This window comes from Cataglyphis hispanica, chromosome 1 (assembly GCF_021464435.1).
Source record: "Cataglyphis hispanica isolate Lineage 1 chromosome 1, ULB_Chis1_1.0, whole genome shotgun sequence".
NCBI lineage: Eukaryota > Metazoa > Arthropoda > Insecta > Hymenoptera > Formicidae > Cataglyphis > Cataglyphis hispanica.
The window spans coordinates 1,599,495-1,612,304 of record NC_065954.1 but is presented as its reverse complement, the minus strand read 5'-3'; the positions used below and the strand labels follow the sequence as shown (position 1 = coordinate 1,612,304).

The 12,810-nt window shown below is 41.2% G+C and overlaps 2 long non-coding RNA genes across 2 annotated transcripts in view; one reads left to right on the top strand and one right to left on the bottom strand.

The window, feature by feature from the left end:
* Positions 1–12,810, bottom strand: part of LOC126855121 (uncharacterized) — a 206,281-nt gene that overhangs the window by 20,641 nt on the left and 172,830 nt on the right. The gene's annotated exons all lie outside the window — the stretch shown is intronic.
* Positions 1–12,810, top strand: part of LOC126855132 (uncharacterized) — a 76,815-nt gene that overhangs the window by 32,032 nt on the left and 31,973 nt on the right. The window contains exon 2 of the long non-coding RNA XR_007688194.1: positions 4,679–4,721. This is a non-coding gene — a long non-coding RNA (uncharacterized LOC126855132). The remainder of the gene's footprint in view (positions 1–4,678; positions 4,722–12,810) is intronic.

The window sequence follows — 12,810 nt, the reverse complement described above, 5'->3', positions numbered from 1 at the left end:
AATTCTTATTTGTTGCTATTGCCACTATTATTAAATTTTTTAATTTTTAATATAATATAATATATTAGTTTTAATATAAATGTAATAGCGAGATATTTATTTAATTATATACATATAAAACTTGGGTGCGCATAGTTTAGATAAAAATATTTAAAAAGTGCTCCGTGATGCCTATCATTTATGTCATTTAACTTGACATGAACTAACGTATAAGATGTATTCTTAGAGAACGAATAAATTATTAAAAATTATTAAAAATTTTATCATGTAAAATTCAGGTTATGCTTGATTATTTTGCGTTGCTATTCATTTCTTTGTTTCTCTTCACGAGAATCTAATTCGGAGTATTATCAATTTTCACCGCAAGGCAAACGTTAATTAATTTACACGAAACTACATACCAGGAGTGTATTAACGCAGAGCGAGTCTGGCTAATTTTTCCATTTATATTCTTCCGCGCGCTACGGCTTTGTATTATTTTATTTTGCACGAAGCGTGCATGTTTTAGTGCGCTACTGTTACGAACTTAGTAAGTAAATGAAGGGCATCGCCTTAAATTTATTCGGAAATGTTAGCTCGCAATTCAAGTAAATTTGTAAACGTCTTTTGTTTCTATTACCATTCGTTTAAATTTAAATTAGAGTCTGAGGAAATCGGGTTATATTCTTTTGTGTGCAAATAGATTTAGAATCCGATAACAATATAATTGATTATATTTTTAATTTTAATGACAAATGGCACGCTTTCCATAAGAAGTTCAATTAATTTATAAAATATCAATTTATGCGCTATAACAATGCGAAATGTATAATTAAATTTAAAAAAAAATTGTCGAAGTTTTTATGAAAAATTTACGCATTCCTCTGTGAGAGATCATTGTATTATAGTGTTTATGTCCGTAATAGAGGTTTTAAATTTATCCATAGCCGACGGAGAGTAAATCGCGTCAATGATATTCATAGCGGTGGTGACGATCTCGCGAAAGACAAACGGACTGCCTGAACCAGAGCCAGGATGAAAACATAAAATGATTTTCGCTCAATGGCCATTAATTGTCGCGGTTGTCGCGACAATCGGACACACTTAGCGGAGCCGAATCGGACACTTTTTGTCGATTTCCTGTACCGCCGCCTCCGAACGAAAGCCGGCCATCTTGGCGAACGTGGGGCACAATGGACGATTCCCGTTCATCCCGTCGTATGCGTACGTGCGTACGTGCGTGCATTCGTTGGTTCGCGCGCGGGCGCACATGTGCACGTGCACACACTTTAGATGCCGTCTAATTGATGCCAAGAGAGCGGCCCACACGCACCGAGTCAATCTTCGTTCGGTCGAACGTTTTGCCGCCTATTCGTCCTGCTCCTTTTCTCCACGTCCCCTTCCTTCGTCATCTCGCTCGCACAACTCGCTCTCCATTCGCACGGTATCGACCGGTGGAGTCTCTCGCCTCTTCTTCCCCGTGACTTGTCCACTCGTCCTCTCTCCACGGGATTAACGTTATTAATTGTTCTGGATCGAGATATTGAATCTCGATACGCGACGAGACGATCACCTTACCCGGCGAGCGTGGACGGAGCTTGTGTGCTTGGCGAGCTCGAAAAAAACGCGAGCCCGCGAAAGAAATACGCGCGTTAAAGGCGTGGTGAGAGATGCGGTTCTTTGCGGCCGAGATCATCCTTTCGTCGATTTTTTTCCGTAATCGGAGATATCGAGAGTCCGAGACTCTCAGGAGGGTGGCTCGTAAATTTTTTAATTCTCCAAACAAATCGACGAAAATGAGTCTACAATATATTACCTTTCTTTTCCTCGTGAGCGCATTCTTAAATCAATTGTTAACCACAGTGGTATTGCTTGGACAAAACTTGGAAATCGATATATTGTGTTTCTCGAGAAAAAAAAGTGTTGCACATAAATCATTTGACAACTGTCAAATTATCAAGAGCAATTTTAATGCGGATATATAATTTAAATAATAGCATACATAAGTATATTGTCAATGTAAATATTAACTTGTTCAATAATTTTTTTTAAATTTTAATTTCGTAATATTTTCGAGTACGAGTGATTGCCGCGCGTATCACTAAGACATATACATCGACGAATTCGATCAGGTGTTATCCTGACGTTGCGGCGTAGGCATCCTCAGAATTCGGCGGGCGTTGAAAAGCCGCCGTAAATTCGGCGCGTCGTGGTATCCCCGGAAGTCGGGAGCGCGTAAATCCCGAAAACTTTCAATACACGTCCGGAATTCCACGCGACTCGATCGTTACTTACCCTCTCATAAACCTGCCTGGCGATCGAAGCACGAAGAAAGCGGCGGCCCGGAAAGGACGTAATATTCACAGGCCATTTGCGGCACAATGCCGTACGTTAACGACGACAATGGACGCAATAATGAGTGCCTCGGGCCAAGAAACTCCTACCTGCGCTTCCACAGTTTCTTTCATTTTACGAAACGTCGTCCGGTTCAGAGCTCGCGAGCTCTCGATCGATTCTCGAAATTCGCCGACCTCATTCTAACTAGCGGATGTATGCGAGAAATATGCAAGAATGTTTTTAAGCGATCGAGTGTTGTTGCCAAAAGACGGAAGATAATATCGCCGAATGTATAAAGAATAGTGTGTCGGACTCCAATACTTTTGGAACGATCAGATATATATATATATATATATATATATATATATATATATATATATATATATATGTATATATATTTCTCTGCAGTTTAATTTTTATCAAGTAAGAATGTTTAGGCGGTATGTTTAGGCAATATTAGAGAGAATATACATACTATATTTGTTTTTATTATATGTATATACCTAGAAAGGAGAATCAAATCTGTTTACATAATTGCCAATCATAATATTGTGATATTCACGAGCGCTCGCGAGCTCTGTCATACCAGAACAGTAAGCCATCGTGCACTTATCACCCTCTCGACATCTGATATCAGGACTAATAATAACATTCGGAAGTTAAGTATAAAAATGGAGAAATAGGTACAATTTATGTGACGGAGGATATTGAACTCGACGAACATCCTTCTCGGTAGAAAATCGCTAGGAACAAGTCCATCGCGGCAACAGTCGCGGGGGCGTTGTTAGGGAAGAGAGAGAGAGAGAGAGGAATAGCGAGCGAGAAGAAGTAGGAAAAGCGACAAACGAGCGTATGTGGGAGCAGAACGTCATGGGGACAAGTAGAAATGACATGGAACGGCGGAGAGCCATGCGGCGTATGACAGGAAAACAAAAGAAGCCAATAATTTCGGGCAATTTGGGGGCAGCCGCGCGAGACCCGCGAGACAGAAGGAGGGAAAAAGAAAGGAAGGGAGAAAGAGAGAGAGAGAGAGAGAGAGAGAGAGAGAGAGAGAGAGAGAGAGAGAGAGAGAGAGAGAGAGAGAAGGAACAGAGCGTCGAGCTCGCGTGACCGAACGAATGGCCGACGAGCACCACACAACGCGATGCGACGCATCGCGCGCGCGATGCAACGCGGAGCGATCGCCAACAACCGTGCGACTATCCATCGGCGAGCATCCTGGCGCGACTGCTCGCACCCCGATTCACCCTTCTCTCCTCTCGCCCTTGCTTCCGTTGGTGTGACGTGCCGTCACGACCGCACGCCCGATTATATGCACAGCCGGCTTATATATTATAACTATAACGAATACTCTACTTTGTCAAGGGTGTCTGCGACTGACACTTCCTCTTAATGACGGATACGACAGCGGAAATCAAATGTCGATCGTTCTAGATTTGGTTACTCGATTTTCTTAATTCTACGTATTGTAGTTGAAGAGCTTTTTTGCGAATCGCTTTAAATTCATATTTAAAAGAAATTTGGAACACTGTGTGATTATATATTATGAGCTTTATACATAATTTTCTAATATATAACAAGCTTTTGCATACTTTAAAATATAAATTTAAAACTGTTTCGTAATCTATTATTTTAAACTGTCATATTTAATATTTTTTTTTTTTTTATATTTTCTTTCATAATCAATGTCACATCTACTTATGTTAGTAGAAATCTGACGTACAACCTCTCTAGGATTGTGTGCTATTTTGCTTTCATAGCCGTGAAAATCTTATAAAAGTTTCGCCCTCGCGTTTCGTAACGTAAGAACACGAGTGCATTTACTGGCTGCCACAGCGATTTACAGTCCCGTCATTTTCGATCGGTGTTTCGCGTCGCGGCTACCGGACATTGTGACAACGTGACACTATAATATGTTCACCGTATGCCTTTCCCTTCCTCCTGACCCCCTCCCCCCTCCCTACCCTTCCTTTTCATGTCCGCGTAGTTCTACTCCTTTTCTCGGGTTTCCTCGCATCGTGACAGCTTATTCGTTACACACGGCCGGCAATAAGACGACGGAGTACAATATAGATAAATGTACATAGAGATGCACGCATGAGGTAGAGCGGCGCGATACTAATGGCCGACTGGATTGTTCGTGTGGCCACGCTCGGTTTCCGGTCGGACACCGAACCGACACAATGTCCATTACTTGGTCGCGTAAATTTTAATATCGCAAAAATAAAATTGTCCTTGTAAAATATGTTTATTATTATTATATGCATTGAATTCGATGCGTCTAATGATAATTTCTTGAAATACTATTTACTTTAAGTTTGCTCTTATATTTAGATCTTATATTTATATGTGTGTGTTACAGGTTCTCTCAACCTAGTTTATGTAGTCAACTCCGCTATCAATTGGTGAGTGAAATTGTTATTTTTTAATTTTATGGTAAATAACGTCAAATATAATATAAGTATAGTAAGTTTTAATATGTAACATTCAAAATCTTTTCTTCTTCTTAATTTTAATTTATCGCATATACAAGTATGAAGTATTTTATATATATATATATATTTGACTTGTTTTTACCTATTTTTAGAAAGATTTTTTTTATATACTATATGTATAATGTATTGTTTATTTTACATATATCTTGAAAATTCAATGCAATTTAATTTTAGATTTAATATCTATCATACAGTTTTGCGAAACTTTTATCATTACCGTAAATACAAATTTATTTAGGCACAATTAAAATTTTTACACACTTGTAGTATATCTCGGCAATATTTCTGGAATAAAAGTCCTTCCTTTTTCGCATTCGCGAGTTATATGCTTTCGCTGTAAGGGCCAGCCTCACGGTTTGCCTTCGTACGTGCTCGATCAAGCGAACGCACGGACTAATAAGTAACTCGACGCGCACGTGCGTAATTTACGTTTATTGCTCTTACCGCTTTGAAATACGGAGTTCGATACTCGTCGTCCGTCCCAAGTCGGTGTTAAGGCACTAATTCGCAGCTCGATCGAATATTGCTGCAAGTCGACAGAGAATCATCTGGTTCCGGGCAATAATTTTAACTTACGTTTGCCGAGATGTTAATACAAAATGTTCGTTTTGCGCAACTGATTTAATGCGTGAAGCACTATTATCGATACTTGTGCACTCGAGGAAAGATAAAAGGATATCATTTCTCGTGCGCATATCAATTTATGACTCTTTCAAGATCTATGTGCCTAATCGTTTCATCTAATGCAATCTATCGCAATGTTTAATAGCAAAATCTACATTACATAACATGCACATATTAAATGCTTGTCACGATATTGTGATAGTTTGTCAATTTTTTTCGTCGCATTGAAAAAATAGTGATTGATGTGTAACATCTGTCGAATTTATTTTTTTATAATTCTCTGCCCTTACTATTTCTTCTTCGTCAAATCAATGTAGTAAATATTGGAGGTTTTATTACGTGCTCTTGTGAAAACATTTCGTGAAAAATTCATGATTTGAAAATTTATACCCATTTCATACACAATATCAAGATCTTGGCTACAAAAATTAAAATCAGTGCCTCCGATGGCTGAGGCAAAATTGCGTGTCGCGTGGTTTATATGCTCATGCGTGTGCAGACGTAGGTGCATACGGGAAATCGCGAGGCGGGAGGGAGAGAATACGCTGAAGGGTGGTTGAGGAAAACGTTAGAGACGGCGATATTTGCCGTGTACGACCGGAGTTACGCCATCCGACAGGGGTAATAAATAATGTTCCATCTTGTGCGAAAAGAGAGTGAGAAAGAGAAAGAGAGAGAGAGAGAGAGAGAGAGAACACGGCGGGAACGAAGCGGCCGGCTCGCGCTTCCGCGTTCGTCTCGGCGAATCGATTTAATTCAACGATGGTCAAACACTTTTCTTAGATACCGCGAAGTTAAAGCCCGCGTTCGCGATCGCGGCGGTAAATACACCGTGGGCGCGTTAACCTTTTCTCAATCAAATCAATCTCGGTGATGCGATCTGCGTGCCGAGAAGAGCTGTAATTTTCTTACTCTACCGTGTATATCCCTTTCTCATCATTTTCACGTTACGTTTCGTATATACAATTATCATCAAAATATATACGCAGAGTACATCAGAGGTCGAATGCTACCTTCGAATTTGGCGAGTTTGTAGTCGATTTTTTTTTGACAAAAAAAAAAAAAAATTGCTTAACAAAGAATGAAATTAATTACTTAGCGTTAGAGAATTTGAGCATATCCCCTCCCCTCCTTGTATAGAAGATTTGTGCGGAAATAATAATAATATGTCGCGAACGATTGCTTTTCGCGAGGATCCCGCGGTCGAACCGTGAATTTTCGCCAGAACACTATAATCTCGCTTATGGTTAGATCGCCATCTCGGTGGGCGAGCCGTCAGTCTCCGCGCGGAGAGAACCTCCCTTTATATTCTACGAAGCGTATCCACGCGTGCGATGTGTCGACATTTAATAAATTCCAACACGTCTCGCGTCAAGTCGCACGTAAGCATTTAGAGCGAATGCGGGGCATTTCAGAGATAATTGACGTCATGCGATCTTTCGCAACGTATAAGGGGCATAAACGAGTGGTCGACACGGCTTACTTCCAGATGAGCAATTGGAGATTCTGCAGGGTAAATATTGCCTGCGAGTACATAAGCGAGATATCTCGTGGTGCGAAATATGCATATAATTCAAAGCATCATATTTATTAACGCACTGATTATTAATAGAATTAAACACAGAAGTGATCAAATTAATATCGTGATTTTAATGAGAGAATTTTATATTTATTCGTGTCAAATATAAACTTATAATATCTCGTTATATATTGCCGCGCGATTTGTTGAAGCTGACAATGAATTATACATCGATGATTGCATTAAATCATGTCATACACACCGCGCATGAAAATATTAAACATAATAGGGGATGAGGAAAAGCCTTTAAATATTTTAAATAAATTATTAAAATAAACTTTTTATAATATAAAATTATTTTTATTTATTTTTAATAAATATTTATGGCTTGCACAAACTGTTGTATTAAATAAAAGAGAATGACATTACTAATCGCTATCTATGAGAATGATTTTTTTCCCCCAAATCGTGCTCTGCTTAATCGAAACATGTCCTCGCATCTAAAATTCATTACAAAGATGAATATATTCATTTGACGCGCGTCGAAGTTACCAAGTTGTATTTGTCGATAAAAAACAGCTCGACGATAGGCAATCGTGTCGATGTAGAAAAACGTTTTGAGCTCTATATCGGAAATTTTCTTTCTGCCTGGCAATTAATCTGGACTGTTTTCCGTACTTTCGCGGAACCGTGTTGCCACAAGACGATTGCGGCCGCGGCATTTGTGCATCTCTGTGAGAATCAATGCGAGCGCACGAGAGAGGCGCGCGCGGTAACTATAATCGGAGACGTGGGTGGCCGCTATGATTTCTTCGGGACTATCTGCCGATCTCAATAGCCGAGTAATTCCACAGTAACTCTGTTTCCCTGCGGTTCTCCCTTAATCCCCTTCGCCCCCATCTCTCTCCCCTTCTTTCCACTCTACCAACCCCTCGGTCTCTCGGCCGAGGCGAGCGAGGCGCATTCTGACACCTACGACTGGCCATGAGACGCGCCACGGCAAAAAGATCTGAAAAAAGCCCGACGACCGAGCCCGGTTTCCAGTGCCGGTTAGGCCTCCCCGTCGGCCTGGAGCCAACCAGAAACCAGAAGAACCACTCTGGTACGCTCTCATAGCCACACCTCTGCAACCAGCCCGATTCCTCTTCTCCCTCGAGAGAGTGCGTCCTCTCGTCCCCTCGTCTACCTCGCGACAGGCCCATCTCGCCCATCTCACTCGCTCCGCGCGACCGTATTCTTCTCCGTCCTTTCTCTCTGGTCTCTAACGTGCGAGCCAGCCTCCATGAGATTTTTTTGATGCCCAGCAACCGCCAGATGAGAGCTGGAGCCCTCTGCAGACTAACATTGTCGGTAGCTTCGAGATTCGATTCGCCGATCTTTTCCTCGTTCGAGAGAGATTTTTTTTCGTGATCCAATTATTCTTTAATTTTCAGGTGAAAATACGTAGTTATCAAATAAATTACGAGCGTTCAAAAATGGTTAAATGTTGGTGATGGTAATCAGTCTTTTATTTCTTAATGGAGCCTAATTTTAAGATTTACTCGATATTTTTTAGGAATTTGAATAAACTTAATCTCGGAGCTGCATCGTGGCTGAAAGTAAGTTTAATAATTTATAAATTTAATTATATTAAGACTTGCGTACATAGTAAGATTTGCTTCTTCTAGAAGCTTATTTTGCCGTCGGCAAACGTTCGCTGTGAATATATCACAGCTAGCAGCTTGAACAACATATCTGTTAGATATAATTAACGACACGCTCAATAATTTTAGAGTTATTGTAATATTTTATTTATCTCTTCTCCATTTCAATCGATCAATTATCATAATTACAAGAATCGTAGATATATATATACAAATAACTTCAAGTTCGTCTAAATACAAGATGCATAAATGTATCTATGTTTAACATGCGATTAGTAATTTAGAGAAGAATTCTTGTTCTTACATAAAAGACACAACGCTGTACTCGGCGTATCCGGGGCAAAAATTAAATTATTGCTAACTAAGATTTCGATCGCATCTCGAGCGATTGTCGTTTCTCGAGTACAGGGTTTTGCATCAAAGTGCCATTATTAGCACAGGTGGTCGTATAGCGGGAGAGTATTCTAATTAGCAAGCGTTCCAATTATCCACTTCGTGTTTCTCACCGATAATTGCGACTCGTGCCGCGCGCCCGAGAAGCTCGTCACGAATTTCCATTTGCGATCGTGCAACGCGGCAAGGTTTCGTGAACTCGCGACTATGCGATATCTCAGATGTTATGCATTTGTTGCACCACGTACGATATATGCTTTCGGTGTAAAATCGCCCGCCCCCCACCCAACGCCCGTGATTAAGTTCTGCCGATAAGCGACGCGTTTAACGTACGGCTCGACGATTTCATTTGCCGCATTCTCACAATTAGTTTCGGGTTACTTTAATTGCGAAACTCGCCGCATACAAGTAATCAAGTTACGTCGTGCGAAAAACGTCGTACAAAATTTCGTAAATTATCGTTTCTTTCGTGATGACGCGATGAGAGATTTGCATGCAATGCTTGGTCGCTTGTGTATCTTTCATAGAGTCAATGTTTCATGATATGTGGTAGAATATTGACTTGAGTATATAGTACTTGCATATGCCGGCAAATGATTCATCGATATCGCTAATAAAGATCTTATCACGATACAATTATTGACGTTAAAGATATTTCACGTTTTTATGAAATAAATTTATGAACTGTTTCTAATATCTTTCATGCTCTGTAATATGTGTATGTTTTTTCAACTTATCTATACTGATCGCACCCTTCAATTTCGCGTTCCCTTTTTCCATTTACATACTTTGAGAAAAGGAAACAGCATAAAGAGAGTAGGCGATGCGGTGGCAGTGTTGTATCGCGAGAGAACACGTGGGGTTGAAGAGAGAGAGAAATTAATTAGCTCTTGCGTTGCCGAAAAAAAAAGTTCAAAGGAAATGGCGTAGACTGCAGAAACCCTGACTTCCGACCATGCCTTCGTCTCAGGGGTGTGTGTAATGTTTTTTTCCATTTCTTTCTCTCTCTCTCTTTCTCTTACATGTTTTCGTGCAGCTAATATATGATTAAAAATAACGAGAGATGCAAAATCGACATTGTGATATAAGTTTTTTTTTTAAAAAGATGATTCTTTGCGATATATAAATATAAATATAATTCACGGTTTTTCAAAATGTCTTTAGCATGCTATTTTATGCGCCACTGAAAAGATTATCGGTCTTAATTAATGTTCCAATATCCAATAATGAAATCTTTATTTATATGATAATTTTTGATGTTAATGGCATGAAGATTAAAGCAGCGTAATTAAATATCTATTTTACGAAGAAAACGATATCAGGGTGAGAGTACTATCTATATGTAAACATCTACGGATAACATACTCCTACAAACGTTATTATTTTTGCCGTGGAAGATCATTGCAGAGATATAGTGATACGTCGCGAGCATTTACATCGAAGTGACTTAACCGATGACAAACCGTCCGTTCGTTCTGCGAGTCCATCCGAAGCCAGAGATCCGTGCGTTTATACTGGATGGAAGTCGGGGTAGAGTATATCGGATAACTTTTCGCTCTTGGGAGGGGTGTGTCTGCGCGACGCGGGTCGAAAGGGGCAAACAAATTGAAATCTGTATCTCTAATCCGATCCACTTTGTCTCCAAATAAGACCAGCCAACCCCCTCGCTTTGAACCGACAAGTCGGCGGTGGAAGCTTACGCGCGTCTCCGCACAAGCGCATATGTATGTGCCCGTGTATGTGTGTATTAGGGCGCGTCAGTGATGGCACGTACACACACACAAGCCACACACTCACATATACTTACACGCGACGTATAAAGGAGAGCGGAGGAGTATACGGGCAAAGTAAACCCCACAACTAGCTCGGTTGCCGAGGCCAGCTCGAGTTATACGCAGCCAGTTTCATCCCCTTTCGCGTTCCGCGGTGTCATCGTCAGAGGGCGCTGTGGTTGACACAGAATGACACCCTCCCCCAACCAACGCGGCGCGGTGACGGCGGTATACACAGCCGAGCTAGCGGAATAGTCGTCACCGCCAGGGGCGGACATGTAGAGGCACGAGGCGCATCCTAGATGAGAAATCTTTCGATCGATCGAACACTCTAAACGACGAGTGCGACTAATTGACTCGCTTGCCTCACCGTTCACCAAGCTTAGGGAATGTATCGTATTCGCTTCTCCTCCTTTTACGTCGAAGAAGAATCGTTCACGGAGCGTAAAACACAGAGATATTATTAAGAGCAATAATAGTTGTGAAGATTATAAAGAAAAGAAATTCTTTTTTATAAATGCTGTTTCTTTTTTTAAATAATATAATGTCAGAGTATGCTAATTTCGCACAGGTGTGTTTACTGAACACGATGCCTGAAAAAATGTGAGAAAATCATCGACTTTCATTATATATCTTTCAAATTTTTATTTACATATAATAATTATTTTTATCGATTTTTGTACAACTACCCTGATATTATACGTTTTGCAGGGAGGAAAAAGGAACACGCGATTTTACAAATAAGCTCTGGATATTTAATTGAGCCGCGTGCAAAAAGTTGTAACGTCCGTCGTGAAACTTTGCAAACGACAATTTAATTAGAGAGCTGTTGCCGATTAAATGCTCCCATAATCTTGCGTAAAGAACCCGGAGTACAGCGTTGGGGATTAATACGCATCGACCTCTTTCGTCCCCTTTTAATCCAAGACCGTGGCGTCGGCCGAACAAACAAAACAGTGTTCTCAATCAGCCACCCTTCCTCGCTTAGCGAGATTCCGTTTCCTCGACTCCCGCGTATCGCCCTTGGTTTGACCCGTTAAATCTCGGTTCGAATTCAGGGGGTGGTTGGTCCCCGTAGGGATGGAGACCTACTCTCTGCTTATACCAGCGAGAAGGAGAAAAGAAGGAATACGGACGCGGCGTGGCAGCCACTAAATTTCGCGTGGAGCCGAGAGAGATATACTATATGTGTATGAAGCGCGCGTGCAGCATCGCGCCAGCACGCTGGCGAGGAGGATTTAAATTTTAAATTTTATTTGATTATATTTGAATTTAATTTCGTTACTTGTCCGGAGGGTGGTTCCCCCGGCCTCGGCAGCAATCTTTGCGATACTCACGTACGTACACAGGCGCGCGCGCGCACACCGGTACGGATACTCGCACGTCGGCGCATCGCGTCGGTGTATATCTCGTCGCCGAGCGCGCAGTGGGTGGTTTCTTTTTATTACACCCCGCGGAGGAAGACGTCAGGGATTCTTCGGTCGGGTTGTTCGCTACGGGCCTGTTAAAGGCAGCTAGGTAGGCGAATCGTGGCGAAGGAGCAGCAGTCGCCGCGAGGAAAGAGCGCGAGGGAAAGAAAGAAAGAAAGAGAGAGAGAGAGAGAGAGAAAAGGAAAAGAACGAAGAGAGCGCAAAAGTAATTGAAACGGCCAGGCGCACCGTCCCGGAAATTCGGGGTTGATCATAGCGTGTGACGTTGCTTGCAAAACTTTTAATCTTCCGACGGAGGAAAACTGCGATGTATTGCTGCCATCGGAAAGGCGAGATTCGCGAATCCATCCTCCGTTCATTCGCTCGTTTCTGCATCTGCGGATACGTTACCGGGTGCATTCGTGCGGATAATTTATTTTGAAAAAAATTTTCCGTTCATCTCCCGTAGCTCTTAGCATCACGTCGCCGATAACAATAAAGTTTGCGTTATGTCATGATAAGAGTCTCGCAAGGATGTAACCCATTGATTATGTCACAACATTATTCAATATTATCGAAAAGTAATACAGAAAAGAAAAGCGAAATCGAAATGTATAACTGCAAGGGCCACGCTTCAAT